Source organism: Ixodes scapularis, unplaced genomic scaffold (assembly GCF_016920785.2).
Source record: "Ixodes scapularis isolate PalLabHiFi unplaced genomic scaffold, ASM1692078v2 PGA_scaffold6__148_contigs__length_123643588, whole genome shotgun sequence".
Taxonomy (NCBI): domain Eukaryota; kingdom Metazoa; phylum Arthropoda; class Arachnida; order Ixodida; family Ixodidae; genus Ixodes; species Ixodes scapularis.
In genome coordinates, this window is record NW_024609881.1 from 28,934,070 (window position 1) to 28,941,362 (window position 7,293).

Sequence of the window (7,293 nt, forward strand, 5' to 3'; positions counted from 1 at the left end):
GTGCTCGACCCCAACAAGGCCGAGGTGCAGCTGAAACTTCATTGGGTGCCGTGTGACGTTCCTGACGATGCCATCCGGAGGGCTCTCGAGCCCTACGGGAGAGTCGAAGGCATCGCCCGAGAAGCCTGGCACGAGGACGGTTTCCAAGGCGTGGAGTCCACCACAAGAGCGGTGCGGCTGACGCTCAAGGAGGGCGTCACTTTAGAGAAGGTCCCGAATCAACTGCGCCTTGTGCACGGGACTGCCCTCGTAATCGCCCCAGGGCGCGCCCCCATGTGCTTGCGCTGCCGAAGGACGGGACGCGTTCGACGACAGTGCAAGGTGCCGCGATGCGAACTTTGCCGCCGCTTTGGACACGAAAAAGATTGTATTAAGACGTACGCCACGGTGACAGATAACGGAGCTACCGATGAGCTGACCGAGCACTTGATGGACGAGGAGGAGGCTGAGGTTGCGGCGGGAGGCACCGCTCCCGTTAGCGCTATCAACAACCCGTCGCCGTTCGTCTTGGATGCTGCAGGCCCTGCGAAAACCGCCCCCTCTTTTGCTGCATCATCGCAAGCCGAGCCCGTGCAAGCTGGGGCGGCCAAGAGGCAACAGAGCACGACCGATAATGACGGCACCGTGCTTCCGGAGGACACTCCCCCCAGCCAAAAGCGACATACGACCGGACACGACCAGGCCAGCTATCCGATGGACGTAACACTGACAGAAAAGCTCGACCCCCCCCCGAGGACCGTCCAGAAGGCGTCGAAGATGCAAGCGAGGATGAGGACAACCAAAAAATGCCTGACCACCACCTCAAGTGGAAGGCCGGGCCCAGCCAGCGGAGACACCGGTTCAACCCAAAGCCCCGTATTCCAGAGCCTCGCCGGTTAAAGGACTCACAGTAGGTGTCCCTTACGGATCTCCGGAGACCCCGTTCACTTTTGGTAACCCTGTTGCCAGTGTCGCTTGCTGGCGGTAAGCCTAAAACCTTTCAGCGATTCCGCGACTTAGTATTCTCACATTAAGTTGCGTGAGCTTGATTGTTTGAAAGAGGAAGCAGTGGCTGTTGAATACGCTCTTGAGCAGACAAATTGACGTAGCACCGCTCCTGGAAACGAAGCTCACTTCCAGGCACGTTGAAGAAGCGTCAAAATGTTTTGAAAACATCTATGTTTTTCGTCATTCTTGTGCCATTTCAAGCAGTTCCGGCACGGCAGTCCTTGTCCGAAAGCGCAAAGGCATAGCAGTTTTTCCAGATTAGGAAACTGACCAAAGCGGCAGGGTGTGTGCTATGGATATCCTATACAAGGGGACCTATGTTGGACTTTCGAGAAACTAGAAACAGAAGTGACGTACCGGCAGGAGGAGCGTAACCAAGAAACTGCGCGCACCGCGAAACCGCCTTCTTTGACGCCGTGACGACACTGCAAGATTGGCGTCTGTCACTCACTTGAGAGGCGTCAAGAGCCAACCCCCGCAGAGCGGAAGTAGCTGCGCTGTCCCCCTGCCGTACCTACGCTTTCTCGGCGGTACCTATCTGGAACCTAGTCCCTACGCAAGCGTCCGTTTCTCTGGCAACCGGAGGAGCATTTTCTGCTTTTAGTCAAGCGATGGCAGCCAATCCCTTGCGGCGGCGACCTTCACATCGGCTCTATTTGAAAGAAACTTGTAAACTAAAAAAATACACGTGTTCTTTTGAAATAAACAACTGATTTTGTTGCGGTTCCAGAAAATATTAGATAGAGTAAACTCGCATAAAAGGCTAGAACAACATGCGGGACGCGGATGAGCGCCTAGTTCAAATTACTGGCGCTAATGACTGCTCAAGAAACAGGAGGATGTGGCCTCTCTGGTACGAGGGGCAACTAAGCTGAGCCCGGCGCTGTCCAGAGACGACAAAGTTTGTCTCTGGAACGAGCTAACCTCGCGGCTCAACTTCCTCGGGCCTCCAAGGAAGGAGCCGGAAGGTTGGAAACGCTACACTCTTAAAAACAAAGGAGTAGTACTTCGTCCTTTTTGGGGACTAAATCGATGTCACTGAGAGTGATCCCCCCAAAACGGCAAAACCCCGGTTTAGTCCCTTTCCATTGATCCCTTGAGGTCAAAGTTTTGAACCGTTAAAAGGAGTGCTTTTGACCCCTACAGCCGGGCATCAGAGACTAGGTTTAACTCTTCAGGGGATTAATTATGGTCCCTTGAGCGCTGTCGTGTTCATAATTGGGGGAGTAACATTGATCCCTTTGGGGATCAACAGTAGTGATTGGGGGACTAATTTGTTTTTGATTGGGGTACTAAATTTCGTCCCTTTGGGGATTAACTTTGCCACTGAAGGGATGATATTTATAGTGACGGGGAAGTAACTTTCGTCCCTTTGAGGATCAATTTTGGCCCTTTTAGGGATGAATTTTACAGTACTCAGGGAGTAAATTTCGTCCCTTTGAGGATCAATTTTGACCCTTTTATGGATTAATTTTATAGTAATGAGAGAGTAATTATCGTCCTTTTGTGGACGAATTTTGACACTTTTAGAGCCGAAATTACTAGTAATGAGACTCTTCAGCTCTGAATAGGAGTGAAAGGTTTGCGGCATTGAACAGCTTCCTATTGAGAAAAGGCGGAATGTGCAACTTGTTTGAAAAGGTATATCTTTTGAAAAGTTGCACAAAGTGTCTTTTCAGAGCAGGGAGGTATTCAATACCGCAGACCTTTCACTCCCATTCACAGCTAAATATTGCAGTACACATGAAAAGTCGCACACCTTTATTTGGAAAAAGCAAGCCTTTGTCGTTAAAGAAGCTGCGAAGACTGGATATGTGGACAACACTCGTAGAACTTTCAGGCAGGCTTTAACAGCTAACATCACCATTTTACGAAACACGTTGCACCAGCTATCTGTAGAAAAAAATCTAGCACTTTCATTGTGGAAATATATTTATTCTAGAACTACGCAAACATTGTAAATGAAAACAATTTCACATCACAAGAAAGTATGCAAGAAAATACAGCCATCTTGGCACTGAAGAACTTGCCGAAATTTTACATGACTAGCATATATATAGGAATCTACAATGGTTCTTAGTGCTGCGGAACGAGCCCGAAAAATTGGTGCCTGCACATTAAAAGTTAAAGCATTCACTGAATGTGCATGTTACCTGTTGAAATTGTAAGGAATTTCGCCTCCTTCCTGTGAAAAATTAGACCAACTTGCCATGGCCTACGGTGGACATGCTTGCAGCGTTAGCAACGCTTGTAAACTGCGACGTCATTTTGTTCTAAGCACAGGAAGCAGAAGGCAATCTCATCTGCTTGTTGTGCCCACCGGGAGTTACAACCATCGCTGACTCCAGTTTGTTGGTCTTATTTTTCATGTGAAGGGAGGTAAGCTTTGAAATTTCTGCAGGAAAAATTCACATTTGGTTAAATCTTAATTGAGCTTTCTACATGCAGGATCTAATTGTTCTGGCTCGTTTCACGGCACTAAAACATATTGTAGACACCCTAATATCAATTCAAGAATAAGAATAGTTGTAGAAGAAAAAAAAAAAAAGCTACCAAGAGACAGCTCTTTTCAATGTCATTTGTTCCCTCCTATAATGAAAATGACTAAAAAATCAAACACTAGTAAAAGAGCTCCCAATCATAAAATGTGAGACAGTAAAATTACTAGTATATTTACAAATTTAAAAAAAAAAAACCTGGGAAGGGTTTTTGGCCTGTAGGAACATATCTGCTCAAGAAATTACTAGTATATAAGATGACTCAAGTCACTAGGCTCGACCTAAAGTGGACCGTAAAAATTGACGCCTGTACGTAGCGATCTAAATTTTTCGTCAAAGGTGAATTTCACAGGTCGGTTTTTGTTTTAATTACAAAGCGTAGCTCTTTTTCTGTAAATAATAGGGCGAATAAACTTGCCACGGTCTACGACGTGAAGGTGACGATTTTTACGGTCCATTTTTGATCGAGCCCGGCGACTTGGGTCATCCTATATTTATAAATTAAAAAACAAAAACAGAACAAAAAAATTGGCATGGGTTTTAGACCTTCAGGAACACGTGTGCTCAATAAAGTAAAAATAATGTTCACTTAAATGCGAATGCATTCCTTCAATGCATTACACAAGCCCAGAACAACCTTCTTTTAACAACATATGTGGAAATTTTTTTTTTTTTTTAATTTAGGCTGGTCAGCAGCCTTGTGCCCATGCAGCCCAGCCTTGAATGTTTGAGACCTACAAGTCTCTCAAAACAAACAAATGTGCGACAATATTTAACGAAGTACTGAAGGTCGAGAACCCATGCCAGGCAGAAACAAAGTGCCACAGTTTCCAGAGGGCCCTCTGCCTCATGAGCCTGATTTACAAAAAGCACACTGCAGCGCTCTGTCGAGGTCCTGGGACACACTGCGATGGAATAAACTGCGGGGCACGTCTAAAACAAAGGTTGGGAATTAAAACAAATCATAAAATCAAAGGATTTCTAACAAAAAGAGAGGCCTTCCCTTAGAGAAGATACAAGTAACTGATGATAAGCAGATGCAGGAAACTGATGATAGACTAGCTGAAACAGGTTCAGTACATTCTCCCTGAACCTAACACCCCAAACCAGTTACCCTAATATTGTTCTTGGCAAATCAAAGCTACATTGGTCATTGGAGCAGCTGGAATATCTTCTCCAGGCTAGGTCATCATCGGGTACCCAAACTTCACCACGTTGTTCGACTGGTGAGCCAAGGAGTAGCACAAACAACGGAAAAGATGGACCATCTCCGGTCAACAGTAAGGTTCGGGAGCACTGCGATATCTGAAACTCCTAGATGCGGTTGATGTATGTGCAAAGCTCTTAACACGCATGCATTTAATGCCTTGCATTAAAGCCCGAAAGGTATTTCGTTTATAACGAAAAATTCAGCCTTCAGGCTCAAAATACAAACGTGAGATTGTTATTTACGGATATTGTTGATCATATTCAGCCTATTTCTAAACAAGACGGGTATATTTCAAATTTTATTAAGTATCCCTTTAAAATGTTTTCATACCACATAGCACAGACACTTCAAAATTTTTTTGTCCGACCACCATCTACACTATACTCTGTAGCACCTTAGTCAGGGCGCAGCGGATGCTGCAAGCCATCAGAGCAAATCCAAAGCCGTGCGAGTGTCATGTGTCCTTAGAGAGCGGGCGCGGCGACATGTGTTATGTGCTATGTTCAAAGAGCACGATTAAATGGGATTGCTCTTAGCATCCGCTGCATTCGGACATAGGGTGAAACAGTAATACCATGGAGCCAAATCCTACCAGGTGAGAAATAAGGGCCCGATTTTGTTTCCTCATATGCACACAGTTAATAACAGATTATCACCCATGCTAGTAGATTGTTTCTTAAACTAATCCATTCAATTGTGCTCAGTGCCAAGTGTCACGGCAATTCAACACAAAATATGAAGGATGTATTTAAGCATCACATCAGTAATGCAAATTTATATTTCTTTTTAAATGCAGCCATTCACCCATTTTTTTTATGTTACTCATCATCAGGCGGTCACTCACAATTTAAAATTAATGTACAGAAGCATTTGGAATTTCAGATGCCGTACAGCTCACTGTTAGATATCTCGAATTTAATTTACATAGTTTGCACCCACTAGCTATCACATGCACTGAGTCGGCACCAATTCGGTTGCAATAGAAAGCTAACTGGATTGGGACTTCCGCTAACAGTCAATGAAGGCTAAATTCTAAAGCAGGTATACCTTGTTTCTCCGATCCTTTAACATCATCCATCCTTTCAACAGTCTGGTAGAAAATGTCCGGCTTTGTCTTGCCCTCTGTCAGTTCAAGGACGGTCGACAGGTTTTCTGAGGAAATTTAAAAAGAGCGTTGCTCGGCATCGATGCTTGTGATGCGATGAAACTCAGCAAAAATCTGAAATAAAAATAGATGATCTTTAGTGAGCCAATAAATCGTAAACTACTCTGTAGAAAAGCAGGAGATAAGAAAAAAAGATTCCCAATTTATTATGAGAAACAGAATCGTAATTGCAAAGATGTCAGTGGGATAATAAAAGAATCGTGGTGCTTGTTTTTGCCATGAAGTGCCAGTTAATAAGGCTATGGTGTTGTTATCAGTTTCTGAAAGTAATTCATTCCAAGCACATCTCATTATGCTTGTGATCACATTTAGTTTTGCCCGTGCTTTGAGAAATACTGTTAATACGTACTTTAAAATAAACAAAGGAATAAAAACAAGTATGAGGTACCCCAATATTCCACATAAGCCAACTAATTCACAATGCGCAGTGTTTTTGGTTGGCCAGTTTCGATCAGATGCATCTCAGCTGCACAAAATCTCGCTCAGCAGGAGGAACCTCCCAAAATATAAAGCTATTTGCTCGGTTTTCTAGCCCTCCAAAAATATAACTAAAACGCAAGTATTTTCTTATAATGCTGCTATAAAACATGTTTTGCTTTGTACATTGCTGCACCTTCATCTTTTTCGCATGGACATTAGGATTGTATAAACCTTCATACTACATCTGGATAGGTCATTTTGTATTAGTGCATGATGGAATTACATACTGCTTGATGCTTGCTTTCCCCCCTCCCCTTTCTTTTAAATAATATATCCTGTATATTTGCTAGTTAGTTGTAAACCTTTTAATGTCGTGTTATTTGCTTTCGTTTTATGTGTGAATGTATATGTTATATCCCACACCTACTTGGGCCTTCGATGGCTTGTAGTATCCTCTAAATAAATAAAAATAAAAAAGGCAAGCAAGAACTGGGCTATGAGGAGAATTTTTTTCAAAGGCATGTTGAACTTGAATAATTCCCACTGAATTGAGCAACAGGGCAAGGACAGTGTGCTTGCTCTCTTGAAAACTTCCAACAGGTTGGCAGGGCAGTGCCATTTTAAACCTTGTTATCACATTGGGTATGCTCTTAGATCCAGCCAGCTGTCGATCATAAAACTGGTGACCATGCTTTCTGCACATACTCATCTGCATGAGGGCAGGGTCAGGTAATGAAATACTTGTCCAGAGAGCCCATACTTTCTGCCAACCCGTAAGCTGAGCCCTTAGAATGAAATTAATAGCAAAAGACGAACAACAGCTTCTTTTACTGCAAATGTGCTGAAAAAGAAAAGTGTAATACAACAAAGGGTAAAGTGCACCTTTTTTTTAAATCTTCTGCATCATGAAGCCTTACGATGATCTCGCAGAACAGGGCCGGTCTTGGTTTTCCCTCAGTCACCATGAGAACAGTTGGCAGGTTTTCTGAGGCCACATTCATAAATCGCTCCTT